Source organism: Haliotis rufescens, unplaced genomic scaffold (assembly GCF_023055435.1).
Source record: "Haliotis rufescens isolate VD_foot unplaced genomic scaffold, xgHalRufe1.0.p SCAF_2, whole genome shotgun sequence".
NCBI classification, from domain to species: Eukaryota; Metazoa; Mollusca; class Gastropoda; order Lepetellida; family Haliotidae; genus Haliotis; species Haliotis rufescens.
Window position 1 is genome coordinate 39,311,966 of NW_025963890.1, and position 21,452 is coordinate 39,333,417.

The 21,452-nt window shown below is 38.7% G+C and overlaps 1 protein-coding gene across 4 annotated transcripts in view; it reads right to left on the reverse strand.

Annotated features, from left to right (window-relative positions):
- Positions 1 to 21,452, reverse strand: part of LOC124114808 (phospholipid phosphatase-related protein type 5-like) — a 64,238-nt gene that overhangs the window by 24,999 nt on the left and 17,787 nt on the right. The window contains exon 1 of one of the 4 annotated variants that reach the window (XM_048399945.1): positions 16,396 to 16,506. The exons of 2 other annotated variants lie outside the window; for them this stretch is intronic. The gene's annotated coding sequence lies outside the window, so the exon portion shown is untranslated. Of the gene's footprint in view, positions 1 to 8,257; positions 8,435 to 16,395; positions 16,507 to 21,452 lie in introns of those variants that run through there. One more of the 4 variants, XM_046475584.2, reaches the window with a different exon arrangement.

Sequence of the window (21,452 nt, forward strand, 5' to 3'; positions counted from 1 at the left end):
TGCATGCGCATGTGTGTGGCTGCTTGTACTAGTCCGGACTGATGCCGATTTATAGTGCTAGCTCACCAAGATACCATGCCGCAGTTTAACATGAATACCCCACTCAGACACAGTATACTGACTCCAAGCCGTACAGCTCTTGTTTGAGCACCTTAATGCCATGTGCCTGACAGGGTAACAACAAGTATCATCTTTTAACGTCTTTAGGTATGACGCGGCCGGGGATCGAACCCTGGACCTTCAGCTCTCTGGGGAGATACAAGTATGAATATCTATACAAATTAAGAAAGAGCATACATTCTGGAATATAGGCTAAATGTAATGTTATCGATGTTTGTCGTTTAACTAATTAAATAAATCAAAACCAAAGGGTTACATTTATCATTCTTGGTTGGTCGAAATAAGGACATATCAAAATGTCAAAAACATTATTTTTTCAGTAATGTCTTGAAATTGTTGTTTTTGGCATGTGTAATGAAAAGTTACCCCACTGGGTACTATCAATATTTTCATTACTGAAATAGGTCTACGGACTTGAAGAAAAAAATATCACAGAATTGGTATTTTTTTATTCATAGATGCATCTGATAATGAAGCACACTATTCACTGCTACGTATTGCTACACACCGAACCTAACTGGTAATGAAAGATCGCAGTGGACAAACACATTTCATTCCAATAGTTAGAAAACTCAATACCGTTTTGACATAATAAGCGCCAGGCTCTAATAAGCACCCATGGCGATATTTGCTAATATATTGGCTAGTGAACAATCCCATTTAGCACCCCTTCCGATTGATCAATGTACACAAGACTTATTTATTTGCGTATCATATGCACTCGTGTGTTATATGCACCCTTAATTATGGGCAATTAAATTCTGGAAAAATATATCTGTCGTATATAAACATTTCAGGCTGTCAGCATAAACCATGAAATTTATCTTTCAACTCAAATAAGAGCCCCCTATTTCTAATTTTGAGAGCGCCCTGGGCGCTTATTACATCGAACATGGTATTCTGTTTATAAGCATGCTATTTCTGATGCAAAACAAATCATTTAATAAACATCTAAGGCAACTCGTACATTGATGTCTTTTTGCTCCCATTTATTGATCATACATGTTATGTAGCTCAACATTCAGATCCCCTGCAAAATTACTTTATAAAAACATTAATTCTGCACGACACACTATACTTCAAAGCAGCTAAACTATTGATAGGATCTCATATTTACTTTGCCAATCAACTCCTGTACAAAGAGTGTTTGACATAACTCGAAGTGCTGAATATGAAACATGTTCACGAATGTTTATACACCTCCAATTCATTGTCCTGATAATGGAGACACCATACCAGGTAAAATCATTTTTATTTTGCGTGATGATCAGATATTTTCTAGAATTTGTGATGTTTGCTCAGTGTGAAACTCATCTCAGCTGAGGATTGCTACATTTGTTCTTCCAGCTGCCTTTTAAAATACTGTATAGAACCTGCTTATACAGATTATTTCAATTAAATGAATCGAAACCGAAACAATGAAACCACTCAAATTCGCTTGAAAAGGTATTAAGAAAAAAAATGTATTTTGAATGTGTAGCAGGGCATGGATTCATCCCACAGATGACATCCTTACCTTGTCAGCTTGCTGACGGGGTTAACCTCTTTGGTCATGTGGACAGACATCCAACCTCTGATCAGAAGGTCCGTTGTCCCATCACGGGACTCAGAAATTGTATGGACGCTACATTGGCACCCAACGTGGGGCTGAGCACGTTCATATTAAATTTGAGCAAAGTAAGCCTCAGTACCCTACTATGCGTTGACGAGGGAGTATGTAGCAGGGCGTGTATTCATCCCACAGATGACATCCTCACCTTGTCAGCTTGCAGACGGGGTTAACCTCTTTGGTCATGTGGACAAGGCGATCTCTGATCAGAAGGTCAGTGGTTCGAATCCCATCACAGGACTCGGAAATTTTATGGCCGCTACAAATGCATTATAATATTTATTGTCCTTGTAAGATTGTTATTCTGGGGTGGAGTTTAGGCTGAAAGAGTCTAAACAGGCCCATCAGGAATAGTCATCTGTTCAGCCAGGGAATCATTATTTCAACACGTGCATCTCTTCTGCCAGGATGGACAGGTTCTATTTCATGAAGCTATTCATGTTAGTGCCTAAACCCATTAACGGGACAATTATATGCCCATATAAAACTTTTGTTTCCGAAATATATCAACCCTTTCTCAGAAATGAAATGGTTCTTGAATTATCAGCTTGCATGGACTCCAGATTTGCCCTCTTCCCCTTTTCCATTTCTTTTGCAATTATTTCAAAAAGTGAAAGAAAAATTTCTGTGTTTAGTGTGAGGCCTGAAAGTCTAGCTACATGATTTCATGACCCTCCTTCATGTCATTTATATTACCCCCCAACCAATGCCCAGCTGATTACTGAGATTTGTCAACAACAACCATATTTGTTTTCAAAAGAAGATGGCAAAGAACTACAAGACCTACATCACGATCACTTCTAAACCTTCCGGTCAATAACACTAAAGTTTTATTCAATTTTTGTTCAGATAGTCAAAGATACTGAAATTCTAAAGGTAGGTAGGATAAGTTCCCTTGTTTGACCAACTTGATATGCCCAAATTGTAAAGTCGCAGAAAACTTTGACATTCACATTCAGATTCAACACAGGCGACTATGCTTGTCGTAAGAGGCGACTAACGGGATTGGGTGGTCAGGCTCGCTGACTTAGTTGATGCATTTCACCTTCACTCTAATTGCATGGATCGATGCTCATGATGTCAATCACTGGATTGTCTGGTCCAGACATGATTATTTACAGACCGCCGTCATATAGCTGAATATTGCTGAGTGCGGCGTTAAAAAAACAACAAACACATTCAAGTTTTGGACTCCTGACATGAATGTCCCGGAGTACAGATGAATTCATGGTTAACTTTATAGTGAAAACCCAGATATTTCATACTCTGAGAGAGAACCTTACAATGACCAAAACACACAGACTTTCATCTAAAAATATGAATCAAATCTGGAAAAATGTGAAACATTTGTTGATGCCAACATTGCAAATGGATGATGGACAAACTTGCCACCCAATGGCCCTCAAATAATAAACAATGTAATAAATAATTCTATGCGACACAAATTTTCATATTGTCAGCCATAACTGTTCACATGAAAAACAAGTATATATGATGTCATTAGACCTTTGTCGACAATCCACCGGGATTAACCTACAACAGGCAACCTTCAGCATGCCCATGCAAAGCCTAGGAGCAACAAAGGAACTGATGTTTAACGAAGACTTGCTATTTGAAAATAACCTACGAGTAACCTGAGTTCCAGGGTCCAGTCCAGTCCAGTGTGTTTAATCAGTGGCTGAACCAAACTTTGGCCACGGCTTATGCCAGATTTAGGCTGACCAACTGACACCAGGGGGTGCTTTACAAACATCAGATAGGGGGACGGTAATTTCAATATTGACCGTCGTGGGTACAACACTGACCATTGAGCATGTGGGGAATTTCAAAACTCAAATAGTCAAAATAGCTACGAGAAAAGACACCAAACTACAAAATGAGCATGAATATTGGGAAACAGTAGCCTCAAACAGAATCCTGGTACGAAGGAACACTTTGAAAGATGGGAACATCAACATGGAATTATTTATAAGAGTTACATTTAATTGGTCTTATTGATAAATGGAAGTGTGATAAAAGCAATCCTGAAAAGATTTTTAAAAGTTAACACCAGCTTTGGTTTGAAATGAAGGTGCTGAATATATAATGCTAACATCATTTCAATAGATAAACACAATTTCATTAAATAATAATCTACTGAAAATCAGCTAAAGCATGTGAAGTAAAGGAACTGTGAGCTAAGTGTTAGCATAGTTAAAATACATACCATATTCGACGTAATAAGTGCCCTGCTCTAATAAGCGCCCGCTGCGATATTTGCTGATATACTGGCTAGTGCACAATCCCAATTAGCAGGGGCAGTCGGGTAGCCTAGTGGTTAAAGCGTTCGCTCATCACGCCGAAGACCCGGGTTCGAATCCCGACATGGGTACAATATGTGAAGCCCCTGCCGTGATATTGCTGGAATATTGCTAAAAGCGGCGTAAAACCAAACTCACTCTCACTCCCAATTAGCATGATTAGCACCTCTTCCGATAATGCGCACTTGTGTCTTATATGCACCCTTAATCATAGGCAGTTAAATTCTGGAAAAATATATCTGTCGTATGTAAACATTTCAGGCTGTCAGCACAAACCACGAAATTTACGATCTTTCAACTCACCATTTTTTTCACCAAAATAATATTCTAATAAGAGCCCCTATTTCTAATTTTGAGAGTGCCCTGGACACTTATTATGTTGAATACAGTAAGATGAAAATATTAATAGCTTTTTTACAAAGTGGTTATTGATTAAAGTTGATACATTAACAAACAAATACCACTGCCTTGTTTTGAGGCAGTACAAGTTACAATTAATTGAATGAAGTCAATGCTGTATTACAAAAGAAGAAACTAAAATATATCAAAAGACAAGTTCTATATGTTTTCCAACAAAAGTCCAATAATTCCCATTGTATTCCTATAAACCCTTTCATGTTTGCATTTTTCAAATTTGGCAAAATGTTAAATCAAGTTACATTCCTTGACACAATCATTTAACTTTGATACAATAAATGTTCTTGGCAAACTGATAAAATGACAACGTTCTTCAAAACTGATCACATCAAACCTTCCATTGCTTAAAGGATGAAGGAGGCTTGAAATGTTCAAAGCAGCATTGATGCTGGATGGTGACGAAGAGGTCATGATGCCAAAGGGTTCAGTGGCTTTGTTTACAGGTGATGCTGAGGTGACAATCAGACTTGCAACTGACCACTACATCGCAGAAAGCAAAATCTCTGAGTATAGGATGAAACTCAAGTAAGAAAGATAATCTACAGCGACTATCCCTGTTGCCTTGTCTCAAAGAGATGGGTTTTCCCACAACTACTCAAGGTCGTTGGTTGACCTTCAATGTCTGTGACAGGAATGTTGCTAATCTCAAGGAAATCATCTAATCTTAAAGATCTCAATATTTGATATTTTCCTTCTTAAAGGATTTTAATATTTTTACATTTCCTCACATTTTGGCTTCTGGGTGGATCTAGGAGCATTATTCATGATAGAATGTATGGTAAATATTTGAACCCTTCTGTCCCTGAAGTAAAGTGTTTGATTTAGATGCCTTATGTTTCTTGATAATGTAATTGTTTGAACAGAATCATTTTATCTTATCTTCTGCTGACAATGCAGTCCTTAGTCAATAGTCAGGGGAATTAAGAAACTAAATACAATGAAACACAGGAAGTGTTGGATTTAGGATCCATTGTAATCTATTCTAATTTCAAAGCAAGTGTTGATAATCCTTTTGGACAGACTAGGGCTGGCAAAAAAAGATCGATAATTGGAATTATCATCGATGGGAAGAAATATTAACCATTATCAATATGAAAATTGTGTCATCGATAATACCTTACATAAACTATTGTGATGAAATATAGTTTACATTTACCCAAAACAGACTTGTTATTGTCAATAATGTTAATTGCTGAAGATGGAAAGTAACTGTTTTTGTTACATCTCAAATGTCCACAAAGTAATCCCTGAATAAATGTGCCACTACTCACCAGTGGCATGATTTCTTTAGGATTTTTTGTTGCGTATTTGCTCAAAGATACTCCTCCGATATTTATCGATAATTGATCGATATTTAGTTAACAATTATCGATCTATATGATATGTATCGATAGCCAGCCCTAGACCATACTAATCCCATCTACAGTAAAATACGTTTATAACAAACACGCTTATAACGAACTGACAGATATTACGAACTAAATTTTTGGTCCTGGACATTTGCTGTATAGATGCATCTTCCCGAGGCAAGGGAGTTAACTGACTATAAAAGTCCAGTTTCCACCCTTGCCGAACTAGGCTGGTATTATGGAGTCACATTTTGGCTGGACTAATGAGTCTATGCATAGTCCAATCAAAATCGTGCACCGAAATCGAAATCCGGTTCTTAAACTGTCGTGCAGATTTTGATCGATTGCAGTATTTGCAAAGCATGTGTTTAATCAAGGTGCTCACGTGATTTGATGCATTTCGCGATGTAAGTCCCGTTTTATCACAATATAAATCTTGATTATCAATCACATCGTCCTGACTTGGCGCCACCATTTTGTGTGAAGCAAGCGCATGTGATACGAGAGGTGGAATCTGATTTGTCCATAGGAGAGGCTCAGAAGGGACATAACTGGTAATAACCACTGGTGGTGCTACGATCGAGCCCAGTAATTCCAGCTTAGTTCGGCAAGGGTGGAAATTGGACTTTTAAAGTCAGTTAACTCTCTTGCCTCAGGAAGATGGTATAAATGTTGTATATATGTGTATAACGAACTATGGTTATTATGAACTAAAATTAGTGGTCCATTTGAGTTCGTTATATAAACTAGGGCTGGGACGGGCAACTCGGGTACTCAGGTCGGGTGGTTCCTGAGTAGGACCCGGGTACCCAAAGGGCTACCTGAAACCCATGGTTAGTCACATGATATTTTGTTTAATGACAAAAACTCACTATAGCTCAGTGGTTACACTACAAGTCGCTAATGTTTGCATTTCTTTCTGACGATGCACACATTCCTTTTGACTTGTGAATGTCTGAGTAAAGATAAAGCTTCAGTCAACTTCAGCGTAAGCATGATCTGATCGTTTGATACATGTATCTAAATAGAATGGGCCAGGGCTGCGGAAAAACAATTCCTGATCAGACATTTTTTCCCAACTCTTGAGACTTGCAGTGGGTAGGGTCGGGTAATAGGGGATCGGGTACCCGGGTAGTAAATTTGGACTCGTCCCATCCCTAATATAACCATAGTTTACTGAATTTAAAAACATTACAATTTTTTTTTTATTTTTAAATTGCTGTTTTTGATTGAAAATATTCTTTTTAACAACTTTGTGTCTTATGGTAACTCTTGTTTCAAGAGCTTTTTGTCAGTAAATTAACTTCAAATCAATATCGTGAGAATCTGTTTTTAATCTATTTTGACTGCAGGTCTCTGTGGCATGTTTTACACTACATCCCTATCACATACAGCACACATGTACATTAGATAACAACCTGCTCGGGTTGTAAAACAACATGACTTTCAAGATAGCTCAGTGGGCAGCTGTTTGGTACATAACATTTCCATCAGGCCATAAAACACATAATGTATCTTGGGAAATTTTACAGAGCTGATTAAATCTTCAAAAAACATGTCTTAATATGAACCAAATGTCAGGTTAGCTTGACACTGGAAGAGATTCAAGACACAAAGTCAAATATCTGCATCCTGTCTCAACTCATATCACATGGGACTCGGTCTTGAAACTTTGATCTCATAACTGTGAGAAAGAACAAACGTTACATGACATTACATGACATTATCTGTATTAGCTCAAGGATTTTCAAACTCTTGAAGAAAGGATCTTGAAGAGAAATGCAAATCCTTAATCAAATTACAGACAATCAGTCAGCATTTCCCATCATCTCTACATTACGACATAGAAGGGCTACAACAAATTAACCTATTTTCTTCTTTGATGGACAAGCTTCTCTAAAGTTTGCAAATTTGAAAATCAGATGATGTTAAAGTCTGTATCTATTGAAAATATATCTGAAACATCTTGCTGTTTTTTTACTTCTTAATTTTTTTATTTCAAAGCTGTTTTCAGAGACTTTGCTAAAAAAAATCCTGACAATTATTGAAAAATTATTGACCAAAAAGTCCATAGAAGTTGCAAAAACTTAATCTAGAATACTGAGACATCACACATATAAGATACATGTAATAGATTTACTGTTATATGTAAGAAAAATAAACAGCATCTGACCTCTTATAATTCTTGGAATCTGCCTTTGACAAACTATTAACCAGTAAAAAACTAAAGTTAATCAGACTTCTAAAGTCAAACACAAAAAGTACTACAACTCTCAATACCCTCTCACAAGAACAATGGGCGCTTTATAAACGTACCTTCATGTCAAAGATTAAAAAATGTGTTAAAACCCCACAAAACTGCAGAAAAACAAAACATGTAAAAAAACATTCAATACTCCAGTGTTTTAAGATGTGAAAAAATATTCTTAAGAACAAAAACGTTTTTAAACCCCAATACTCACAGAGCAACTCCCTGTTGGTCACACCTGCTCGTCACACATGCTCCCTGTGACAGTGTGTGTGTACATGTGTGTTTTATGCAGCATCAACCCAGAGTTTCCACGACAAGCACTCACTGTCTCACTGTATTGAGTGTTTGTGCAGAGTCGGCCAGCCACCTCTCCCTTCCTTCCCCTCTCCCAAGCTCACACAACAGACGACTAATTAGAATGGAATTTTATCTTTCACTTTTACCACATGAAACTTGAGTGGATGTTCCAGTTCTCCAATATACATAAGCTTCCGCTTCAGACTCCAAAATCCTTTAAAAATCTAATTAATAAGTCTAATAAAATGTCCGTCTTGTGAGCTCAGGCTGTATCGACAGCCCATATATTATCACTTAAATCTGCTGAAAATTATGCCAAATGACAAGTTTTGGAAGGAAGGAATTTGTTGGAGTGATTAATGTCTGCCTCTGTTGAGTAGAAGAACATAGAAACCTAGAACTGTGGAGGGAGAGAGATATGTTGACTACGGCTATTTAGTGTCTGTAGGCTAATGGTCATTTATTTAAGGGCGGGGAGGCCAATGACATTAAGGAAGGAGGGAGGGAGGGAGGTCATGTAAATTTTGCACAGCAAAAGAGGGGGGGGGGGGGGGGATGTCAAAGAAAATTTATCACTACTGCATTAGGGAGGATGGGATGAAAAAATGGCAAAGTTTATATATATATATATATATATACACACACACACATACAGTGAGTGAGTTTGGTTTAACGCCGCTTTTAACAGTTTTCCAGTTATATCATGACGTGTCAGCTTAATGTGGGAGGTTAGCCCGAAGTGGTGCAGGTCTCAGACGTTTACCACTTCGGTGAAACCCACAAGCACACGTATGGTGCTGACAAACCTAGAAACATAATCGGGGGGAACCTGGATTCGAACCCACAATCATAGGTTTCTGGCGTGTCCAGGGGACGCAACTCTGCACAGCGAATCGCGGCGCCTTAGACAACTGGGCCACCCGTGCCCCCCATATATAGATATACATAATTATATGGGCACTGGTAATTTAATATAGTAATATTGGAGTTGGTGTGTGTGTGTGTGTGTGTGTGTGTGTGTGTGTGTGTGTGTGTGTGTGTGTGGAAATATTGGAGTTGGTGTGCGTGAGTGCATGCGTGCGTGATATGAAATAATGTAACTTGTATATTTGTTTGTGGGCGAGGGGGAGGGAGCATAAATATGTTACACAAAAAGGGGGGGAGGGGACGAAATGTCATACAGTCCTAAGACCAATCTCACTCCCCTATAATTAACGACCAGTCCGAGGTAACAAGACTATATTTACAGCTGAGCCAGTCCTGCAGGTAAGGGGGCTTTTACTGATCTACATTGTGCCAGTTCTAACTCCATCAGCAGTACAAGCATATCTTAGAGGGGAGGTGGGGTAGCCTAGTGGTTAAAGCGTTCGCTCGTCATGCCAAAGACGCGGGTTCGATTCCCACATGGGTACAATGCGTGAAGCTTTTTCTTGTGTCCCCTGTTATGATATTGATCCCATCAAGGAAAGAGTGTGTTTGTACCTGCCACAACAAGTTTCCCTGTCATTACAATAACATTGCCAGAGGTCCTACTCACTCAAATGAACCGTGAAGATCTGGGGTAGAATAGGTCTTCAGCAACCCATGCTTGCCGTAAAAGGCGACTGTGCTTGTCGTAATTGGCGACTAACGGGATTTGGTGGTCAGGCTTGCTGACTTGGTTGATGCATGACATCGTATCCCAATTGCGTGGATCGATGCTTATGATGTCAATCACTAGATTGTCTGGTCCAGACTTGATTTATTTACCGCCGTCATATAGCTGGAATATTGCTGAGTGCGGCATTTAACAACAAACAAACAAACAAAAACTCATAATATATCCGTGAAAAACACATGAACATGTCCTGGTCGTTAAATAACCATTAATTTAAAAAGAAAAATCTTAAAATATAACTGTTTATTAAATGACCCTAATGCAACTATTCATCATACAGGTATGTCTGCATTTTATTTAGTTTCAGCCAAAACGAAATCCCTATATCTGTCAATGTTTTACTGACGCAGGCATTCTAACAGCGAGTGCAAGGCATGACTATTTGGTATAAATCCCAACACGCTTCTCTACTCTGTCAAGATTGTGTACTAGAATAATGATACCTTACCATACTCTCCCCTCCAAGACGACCCATAATTCCTTGTGAACGCCACTTCCACCATCTACACTGACTGAAATGATCGACTGAGATTTGCCCAAATTTACCTCATAAGGGTCAGTTTGCCAGAGGTATCTTGATGTAGAACAATTATATCAATAAGAGAACAAAACAAAACCCGAGGACCTATTGAAGTACACACAATACAACTAGGGTTCAAAAATAGGATTAATTGTCCAACATTTTCACTCATGCCGGTTACTCAAACGATGCATGCAATCTTACGAAGAAAGGTTTAATCTAATTGAGTAGGATATCTTGATGAAATGTTAGGCTACGATATTGAAGGAAAAGTAGTTGCCATAGACTCCCGGAGTGCACTATTACAATGGCTGTTCCAACAAGGCTATTATTGACCTTTTATAATTACGCTGTATTGGAAAGTCAGTTAAATGTGAAGGAATCAATGGTTAGTAAACACAAGGCAGGTAATCCCAGCATGCCGGGCGTCCCACGAGCGAACCAGGATTAGGTTAAACAGTGCACTTATGCAAATACTTGGATGGCTTGTTGGCTAAGATTTGTTTAAACAAAACTTGGATGAAACTTTTTTGTAAACAAAGAATATAAACAAGGTTCTTAAATGGACAGTTTGATGAACTGTTGATGCAGATTTAACAAACTCCAAGGAACCATTTTTATGATCGGCCCAAACAAGTAACAAACAGCAATTTCACGGATAGTTTGATGGTGTGATGGAGGCTAGGTTTGAGAATTCTAGTTTGATGGTGTGATGGAGGCTAGGTTTGAGAATTCAGTATTAATCAATACTGCTTAGATGAACACTAACATTACCTTTAATACATAATTTGAATATTTATTGGCAAATTTGAACTCTTTAACTTTTGAAAAACCTTTTCTCTAACATTAACCAAACAGCTACAGCCATGAACAGCATAAACATTCTATATATGATAATGTTTTGGTGATAGAAACAATTATTACACACCTACTCTCTTATGTCAAAGAATAGTTAAAATGAATATCATTACATTGATTGTTTGTTATTTTTTGCCTTATGGACACATTTTTTGGGGTTATAAGTTCAAAAGAAGCATGTGCGATTCGCTGTGCAGAGTTGCATCCCTTGAGCACACCCAAAACCTATGATTGTGGGTTGAATCCCCGTTCGCACCTGATTATGTTTCTAGGTTTGTCAGCACCAAACCTGTGCTTATGGGTTTCACCAAAGTGGTAAACGTCTGTGACCTGCATCACTTCAGGCTTTCCTCCCACATTAAGCTGACACGCCATGACATAACTGGAATACTGTTAAAAGCGGCGTTAAACCCAACTCACTCACGTAACTCTGCACAGCGAATCGCGGCGCCTCAGACGCCTGGACCGTGCCCCCCAGTCCTTGATGAATAAATAGCACAAAATACAACAAAGTCCAACTAAACATTACTGATTCATATTTGATATGTAATCATAATCAGACATCTTTATTAGTAAAATGTTTGGGCTTGGATCAGGTCCTATAATTTCTGGCAGCACTACGGAAATACCGGCGCTATCCCAGACCATTTCTCCACATGAGCACACTTCCTGATATCCAAACATACATTAGTATTTATAGTTTTGAATCCATATTTTTTATGACAGCCAGATGCAGTCAATATACACTTCAATGCTCTGATGTTACACACACATGGCCCTGAGACTGAGTCTTGAACAGCGCCACCTATACACAGAACTGGTCTTCCAGCTCCGCCCCATATATCAATAAAAAGAATTTATCTTAGGTATTTACAAAACATATACATCATCGGCAAAACACTTATGTCAGGGTCAGTGGAAAGTGTGAATACTTCTTGCGCTGGAGTCGTATTTACATGGACATAACAGGAATAGTTACTTAATATTGATCGGATATAAAACCTGGATCAGTGTGGGGAACGGACAGGGAGTGCTATAAGGCTGACTGGATTTTTTCTGAGTTTCCCATCTCCCACCTGCCCTGAATTTTCAATCCAACGTGAAATAATGAAAAGTTTCCATATCTCAACTTTCCCTGCTGCTGTTGAAAATTATGATCCAATGTGATTAAAAAAAGTACCACTACCAGGTCAACTTGATCTTTTTTCAGCTACATTTATTAAAAATTTCTTTCCAAAGCAAAGTGATTCGATCTACCTCATACATCAAAGACTGGAACCAAGTGTTTAAAACTTTAAAATATTATAAAAAAATTACATATTTGGTGAAAAACAGTTATTTTTAATCTATTTTTTTTATTATGCCCACCTGCCCCCTTGTTGGTTGAGGATGGAGATAGGAAATGTAAGAAAAAATATAGAAGGCCTAATGGGGGAACGTCTGGGTCCTGTACAACCATAATCCAATGACAATATTTCCAACTTGTGCCTCAGAGAATGGGGGCAAAGGTGCAGCCTTGTGTCTTAGGTTTGAATCCCAAAATATATTGTCTGATGCTCCACACAGTGATATTGGGGGCATGGATGTGGCCCAGTCATCTAAGGCACTGCAATTAACTGTGCACAGTTGTGTCCCTTGGGCACGCCAGAAACCTATGATTGAACTGCATCACTTCAGGCTTTCCTTCCACATTAAGCTGACACGCCGTGATATAACTTGAATACTGTTAAAAGCGGCGTTAAACCTATCTTCCCGAGGCAAGGGAGTCAACTGACTTTAAAAGTTCAGAAAAGTTACTGTCAGGAATGTCTAGATTGATGAGGTTCCACTGTAAATAACATTTATTGTGTTATTAGGTCAAGTGGTTTCACATGCCACAATGGGCAATTATGTGATGAGGGTCCTCGACACACTTCCGCCCCCACCACTGACAGGTGCCCCACCCCTGGCCAGCTGGTGTGACCGGTAGTGCCAGTCCATGCATTGCTTGCACACATGTAATTAAGTCCTGTGTCTGTGAAGACATTTCTTTTTCACAACATCTGCATCCTCCCACAGAGAGAAGATAAAAACATTGAAAGGAAAGAACCATTGAACTGTTGGCTTATTAGTGAGTTGCTTTTTACGCCCCTTTGAACAGTATTTCAGTTATACCATGGCATGTTAATTTAATGAGGTGGGTGAGTGAGTGAGTTGGGTTTAACACCTCTTTTAACAGTATTCCAGTTATATCAAGGCGTGTCAGCTTAATTTGGGAGGAAAGCCCTAAGTGATGCAGGTCTTAGATGTTTACCACTTTGGTGAAACCCATGAGCACGGGTATGGTGCTGACAAACCTAGAAACATAATCGGCGTGAACCAGGATTCTGGTGTGCCCCAGGGACGCAATTCTGCACAGCGAATTGCAGCGCCTTAGACGACTGGGCCACCCGTGCCCCCTAATTTAGTGAGGAAGGAGAGCCCTAAATTGACACTGCAAGTTGTCAATCTTTACTACTTAGGGGAAACTAGCAAGTGTTGGTAAAAGGCTGACAGATTACACAGCATAATCAGAGCAAATGTGGGATTCCAACTCATGATCAGCATATTCTGACATTGCAAAGGGAAGCAACTCTGCACAACAAATTAGACATGTTTTTAGTATACTTGATGTACAATATACAAACATATTGTATCACTACATATATATTTTTGAAAAGAATTACTAAGGAATCACGTGGAGAGAAGTGAGTTAGAGAGAATTGCTATTGTCAGATTGATATTGAAGGATATTCCAAACTGCTAGCTGTTTTCCACTCTGATGATACCCATGGGAATATGGGAATTGAGCTGATAATTTATTTGGATCCAAAACAGGACGAATCTCCTGAACCAAATACCTGCGGATCCTTGCATGGCCAAGGGACTTAACTCTGGACAGAGAATAGAGGCGCCTTAAACCACTGGATGAAAGATGAAGGATGATAGGTCAAGGTCACTGTTCACCCAATCCATTTACTTTGAATTCAACAGCAACAGATACATAAATTTTATCAATATTTGTGTCAAATCTAGGACATTATCAGGAACTTTTGTTCAAGAAGTATTTCGATATGCCCTCACGCCACAAAACCCTGAACACTTCCACACAGAAATGGAACTATTTATTGGCGTGGCACTGGCGGTGTCGCTGACACACCTGAATAAAAACAGAGGTGTCAAATTACCTTAACGAGAACAGGTTATCAAATATTGAAGTACCTGGCCAGGTAGGAAAATCAATGCATGATGGTTGAAGCTTGTTCCCAGAATATATTTATATCACACAGAAATGACCTTGTTTCTCATCCTTATTGACTAAAGACACTACTGTTCATGTTATTATCATACTGTCTGATATTTATGAAGTAAAAAAAGAATCAATATTAAACAAGAGTTTCTCCCGCCCCTGTTGCACAATTTATGACATAATTAAATCTAAACAAACCCTAACCTTTTTTAACCGAGGTGGAACTTGTCATGGAAATTTTAAAAAAAGGTTTTTATAACCCTAGTCAATCTTGCTGCCATGAAAACGTAAAAAAATAAAAATTTCTAAAATTTCTAAATAGCAAAAGGCACCAGTTCAGCATGTACCTGACAGACCTGCAAAGTTTGATGAAAAAGTATTGAACGGTTTATGAGTTATGCCCCGGAAACGAACCCTACCCTCACAGAACCTAAGTCCATCTTGTTGCCATGGAAACGTAAAAAATAAAAATTTCTAAAATTTCTAAATAGCAAAAGGCACCAGTTCAGCATGTACCTGACAGACCTGAAAAGTTTGATGAAAAAAATTTGAACGGTTTATGAGTTATGCTCCGGAAACGAACCCTACCCTCACAGAACCTAAGTCCATCTTGTTGCCATAGGAACGTAAAAAATAAAAATGTCTAAAATTTCTAAATAGCAAAAGGCACCAGTTCAGCATGTACCTGACAGACCTGCAAAGTTTGATGAAAAAATATTGAACGGTTTATGAGTTATGCTCCGGAAATGAAACCTGACAGATGGACAGACGGAGGGAGGGACGGAGCCCGTTTCTATATCCCCCGCCAACTTTGTTGGGTGGGCGATAAAAACATCAGCATTGATCATAAGGAAATGCTTTAAAAAAAAGGTAGAATCAAACGCTGCACTATCTTAGTAAAATACACATTCACAGGTAGAGAGGGGCGGTCAGGTAGCCTAGTGGTCAAAGTGTTCGCTCGTCATGCCGAAGACACGGGTTCGAATCCCAGCGTGGGTACAATGTTTCGTGAAGCCCATTTCCGGTGTCCCCTGCCGTGGTATTGCTGGAATATTGCTAAAAGCAGCATAAAACCAAACTCACTCACTCACTCACTCACTCAAAGGTAGAGAGGTGGACCTGGCTAGCTGGTGGATGATAGGGCAAGTGGGAAATGCCTGCAGATCTAAGAGCCTGTCAATTATCATGAAGGGAAAGGCCAGTAAGGTTCCATCTGTGGGGAGGTGTGACAACAACCCACTCTGTCATCCGCATCATATACTTATCTTGGTTTGATGACCCACCCTGTGACAAGTCGCCATGACACACAAATCTTGACAGTATTTATACAGTAAATTAACTGTTCCCCTTTGCCTTAACCTTAACTCCCCCAAACGTGTGTGTGTGTGTGTGTGTGTGTGTGTGTGTGTGTGTGTGTGTGTCTGTGTGTCTGTCTGTCTGTCTGTCTGTCTGTCAATGTCAATTTCGTTACACGAATTTGATTGGACTATGCATAGACTTCTTAGTCCAGCCAAAATATAACTCCATAATACCAGCCTAGTTCGGCAAGGTGGAAACTGGACTTTCACAGTCAGTTAACTCTCTTGCCTCGGGAAGATGACAGTGGTTGGAAGCACGGCTCTATCATACCCACAATAATATAAGTCACGTTGAGATCTGTTATCCCACATCAAAGAAACCAGATAATTATTTTTAAATATCATCTTCCATATATATAATTTTCTTTGACATACAAACCAGACCTCTTACCTTTAGCATGAACCAGCAACGACTGACCAAGATGATGTAAAAGAACCAAGGTACTTCTGTTTTCTTCGCTCAACTAACAGATTAAAAAATATGCTGACTTGTGAAGTACGATGACATTTTATATAATCATACACTCAGGAATAGCAAGTGACTGTTGGCCCAAGCCTGTGGTATCTGACCTGTCATTAATCAAATCGGATGTTAATCATGAGAAGAGGTTAAGGTGGGACGTCAAATACCCGTATCGAGATGACGACTTGGGGCACCACCCAGCTGCTATGGAGTGCGAGCCTTACTGTGTTTACACGTCAAATACCTTAAAGACAAACTCGCGATTCTGTTGGTTTTCAGTCTCAAACATCGTTGTCACACGCAGATAATGAGAACAAACACGCCGTAAAATGATGCTCGGGCTAATCTGTGGGAGGATTAAAGCTTTAAGTTTCACATGGCGACGTGGTCCCATTTGTGGATTAAAGTATTAAGAATCATGGGTAGAATATTTCCTTGTACTTGTCTGTAGGTTTGACGAACTACATTTCCTGTGTGAGAAAGTACTGGGGTGAAAACTAACTGTGTAAAGGAGGTGAAGTGTTCTGTTCTGTTTTACCTCAAGCTATGCTGGTACACTAACAAATGATTGTAGTATTACTTTGTGTGAATGAGTTCATGTACTAAACACTTGGCAGTTGTGTTCATGGATAGAAGAGTATCACTGACTTAATTAACAGATGTCTTGTTAATTATTGGAAACGAACATTTCTAGTATAAATTATACACAAAAACACAGACAATAAGAAGTTTCTGTTTCCTAAACTTATACCCCCATAACCTATTGATATTAATGGCAATATTTTACACATTGTGCCTAGGTGAGGAATCAAACCCAGGCCTTCAGTATGACAAGAAACTGCTTTAACCACTAAGCTACCCCACCGCCCCTCCTGGGACCTAAGATCAATGACTGCCCCTCCTGGGACCTAAGATCAATGACTGCCCCTTCTGGGACCTAAGATCAATGACTGCCCCTTCTGGGACCTAAGATCAATGACTGCCCCTCCTGGGACCTAAGATCAATGACCGCCCCTCCTGGGACCTAAGATCAATGACTGCCCTTCCTGGGACCTAAGATCAATGACCGCCCCTCCTGGGACCTAAGATCAATGACCTATCTATAGACACTTGTAAATGCTTATGTAGGAGTGAGTGAGTGGGTAAGTGAGTATGGTTTTACGCTGCTTTTAGCAATATTCCAGCAATATCACAGTAGGGGACACCAGAAATGGGCTTCACACATTGTACCCATGTCAGGAATTGAACCCGGGTCTTCAGCCTTACGAGCGAACGCTTTGACCACTAGGCTACCCATCCGCCCTGCTTATGAAGGATCTAGTCACCTGTTATCAATGTGTTCACAGATTACATTACATTTCAAACAATAACCTTACACTTGCCCTCAACAAAAAGTCATCCATGCAAGATAAATAAAAGTGGCAAAAACCATTTCCATAATCATACAAAACTCCATTGTACGATTCATACTATATCCTGAGCAAATGTATGAAGAAAATCTATGCTATTCTGTTTAGAATAAGGCTAGTAAAATATAACTTCATACAGACAGGTCAAATGTTGGAGGATACTATCCCAGTTATCTCACTGTATATTAATTTCTTCAAACAACTTGACAATAACTCTATTTCATTGAAAAACAACTATCTTACACTACCATTCATGAATACGATATAGATACCTTCTCCTATAGCCTCCATTCATGTAATACATTTATTAAAGAATATAAAAATATGTGGTAAAACAATTGACTAGGTAAACTAATTGTTATGACACTAAAATATGTATTAGATACATGAAAAATGATGAGGAATAATCTTCTGAAAGTGTTATTCATAAGTAGATATCAGATAAACTGATGGAGAGAAAAAAAGATTTTGACTGCTGTTTTGTTTTTGTCTGAGTCAACACCCAACTCGGTAATACTCCAGCGATATATATATAATTGAGTCTGGACCAGATAATCCAGTGATTGACATCATGAGCATCGATCCACGCAATTGGGATAACCATGCATGCAATTTATCAAGACACTTGACTGCTTGATCCACTTCGCCACCTCTCTTGACAAGTATAGGTTGCTGAGGACCTTTTCTAACCCGGGATCTCCACGTCATGAAGGTGACACCTGCTAGGTTGAATGGTGTTGTCCCAAATACCTGTTGACATTGGCAATAGGGTGGCTCTGTACCTAGTGTGTTTACTTGACTTACACAGCTGGGCTGGGTTTAAATCTACACAATGTAAACTTTGTGATTCTAGTTTTGGGGTTAACATAAGGGAGTTCATAATTAAGTTTGTTCCTGCTGATGAATTTTTGCTTAGCATGACATCTCTATGAAAGCCTTTTTTTTCTTCTTTTTTTCCCCCTTGAAATATCAAGATAGTAAGTTGAAATTTCGAGATACTTACTAAATTGCAACTTCAAGATAATGATCTTGAAATTTCAAGAAAATAAATTTAAACTTTAAGATTTTAATTTGAAATTTCGACCTATTATCTTGAAATTTTAAGATACTATGTTGAAATTTTAAGATTCTATGTTGAAATTTCAAGATACATAAGTCAAAATTTTAAGATACTAAGTTGAAAGATTAAGTATCTTGAAATTTAAAAAAACAACACAATTGGCCCTAAAAAGTTATCCGTACATCTCTGTCTCCATACATTCTGAACAATTCGTCAAAAATGAAAGCAAATGCCATCTGAAATTTACTGAGTGAGTGAGTGAGAGATTTTACGCCACTTTCAGCAATATCATGGCAGGGGACTCCCCAAATGGGTTTGCTACATTTACCCATGTGGGGAATAGAACCAAGCATGATGATATTACACTCCAACCTCCCTGCTACCCCACCACCCCTAAACAATGCAAATGTGAACCTGTAAACCTGGCTGACAAAAAGAGCCTGTTAGCTCTGCTCCTAAAGTTTTTTCCAGGAATCATACCATCCTGAATGTCTTAGTCCTGCTGCCCTACAAATTGATGGAAAAAATGCATTCCTAAATAACCTAATCTAACACAAAAGCCTGCCCCGGATAATTGACCCGAGCATTTTCATATCAGGTGATTTATTAAAGATTCTAAACTCGTCCACATGAGCCTTTTTCATGTAACTAATATTGAACTTGATCTCATTTTTCCCCGAAGGATTCTAAAGACTCCTATAATTGCTGTCACCTAGCGGCGGACTGTCAATATGTGGGTGTGTTGATGTGTTGCTCAATCCGTGCATCGGGCAGGAGGGGGGGGGGGGGAATCAATGTCTCCCGCATCAGGGACAGGATGTCATTACTTGGAGTGGAAATCGAAATCACAAGAACATTTGAATTGCTGAGATTTGAAAAACCATCCATGATATATAGATTGTTGGTTATTGAACTTAAAACATTATTTCCAAAGCTGATTCTTGCAGACGATAACGTCGTTTGATTTGCTAATCTATTTCAACATTTTAGTCAAAGTTTTGAGAGGATATCGCAAGTTTATAACCTTGATTCATCGGATAGATCTACATCTCAAATATATTCAGTAATATGAAAAGCCCTTGCTTCCACTGTTATTTCTACATAGTTAATTCAGAGCTCGAGATGAAAAATGCAGACAAATCAAATCCTAGCGTATCAAATACACAACAAAATCTCTAAATACGCTATTGATACAAATTTATGCATCTATTACAACTACAGTAGAACACGGATATATCGAACTACTAGGGACCAGAGAAATCAGTTCGTTATATCCGTTGTTCGTTATACACGTTTTCGCTCGGAAACGTCCGCCATCTTGGATAAGACAAAACACAATACACACGTAACTGCAGCATTGATTTGTATTAGCAGTGATCATTTAACTGATATCAATTTACAACATTCATTTAATAACATTAAATTCATAACATTTTCTGAAGATTGTTATCAAATACATGTACAAAATTTAAACATATTTATCATTTTTCGATTTACATACGAAATGTGTAGTCTGTGATTTTACTTTGGCCTCGTTTCGCTGACTGCATTCTTGAAACGGCATCGTTCAGATCCGCCAAACTGTCAAAAACTGTTTGTTTTACAGACAAGATTACATGTACAGGTAAAATTAACACAATGCAAATTTAACAAGGTTGATCCGTCACCACTGATTGTATTGATTCGCCGCCATTGTTTTGATTCGCCGCTGATTGCATACAGCCAATTGTCAGTGACACTTAACACTGAGTGAGATTTCTCAGTTCGCTATACACGTCGCTAATAAGTGATAAATGGGCTTGTCGTTGATCAGGTATCAGTTCGCTGTATCCGTTAGTTCGCTATAGAGAGTTCGTTATATACGTAAATTTTATATGATATTATATAGGAGATAAATCGGGGATTTTTTAACAGTTTGTTGTATCCGTTTGTTCGCTATATCCGTGTTCGTTATATCCGTGTTCTACTGTATTAGAAAAAAGGATTGTGTATATCACAACTGTTAGATAAAATGATTGTTTCAGCCGATCACCAAATTCACTTACCAACAGTTACATTCGGAAAAGCTTCTGCAACAAACATACTGATAGATGCCAATTGAATCTTAATACGTCGCTGATTGGTAATTAAAACAATATCGCCTTTCTTACAATGCTAGGTTTTGGAAACAAAAAATGGCTTCCCGGAGAGGGAGCCGCAAGCAGACGCAGACGAGTATACTACTATTCATATAGTTTAAAATGATTTATAGGGGTTGCTAAGCAACAGGTTTTTAGTTAAATATCAAATGTCAAGAAACAGGTGGGTAAAAAAAATTTAAAAAACCTTCTAAGACCTGTGGAGACCCAATCAAAATTAAACCCCGGGTAAAATATCCAGATAACCAAAAGCTTATCTATAGCTCCGTAGTTCCCAGCATTCATAGACACAGACCCCATGTTTCACATGGTCACCCAAACATCCATCTCGTATCTCGTATCCACATTCACCTATATAGAGAATTAATTTCAGGTGGT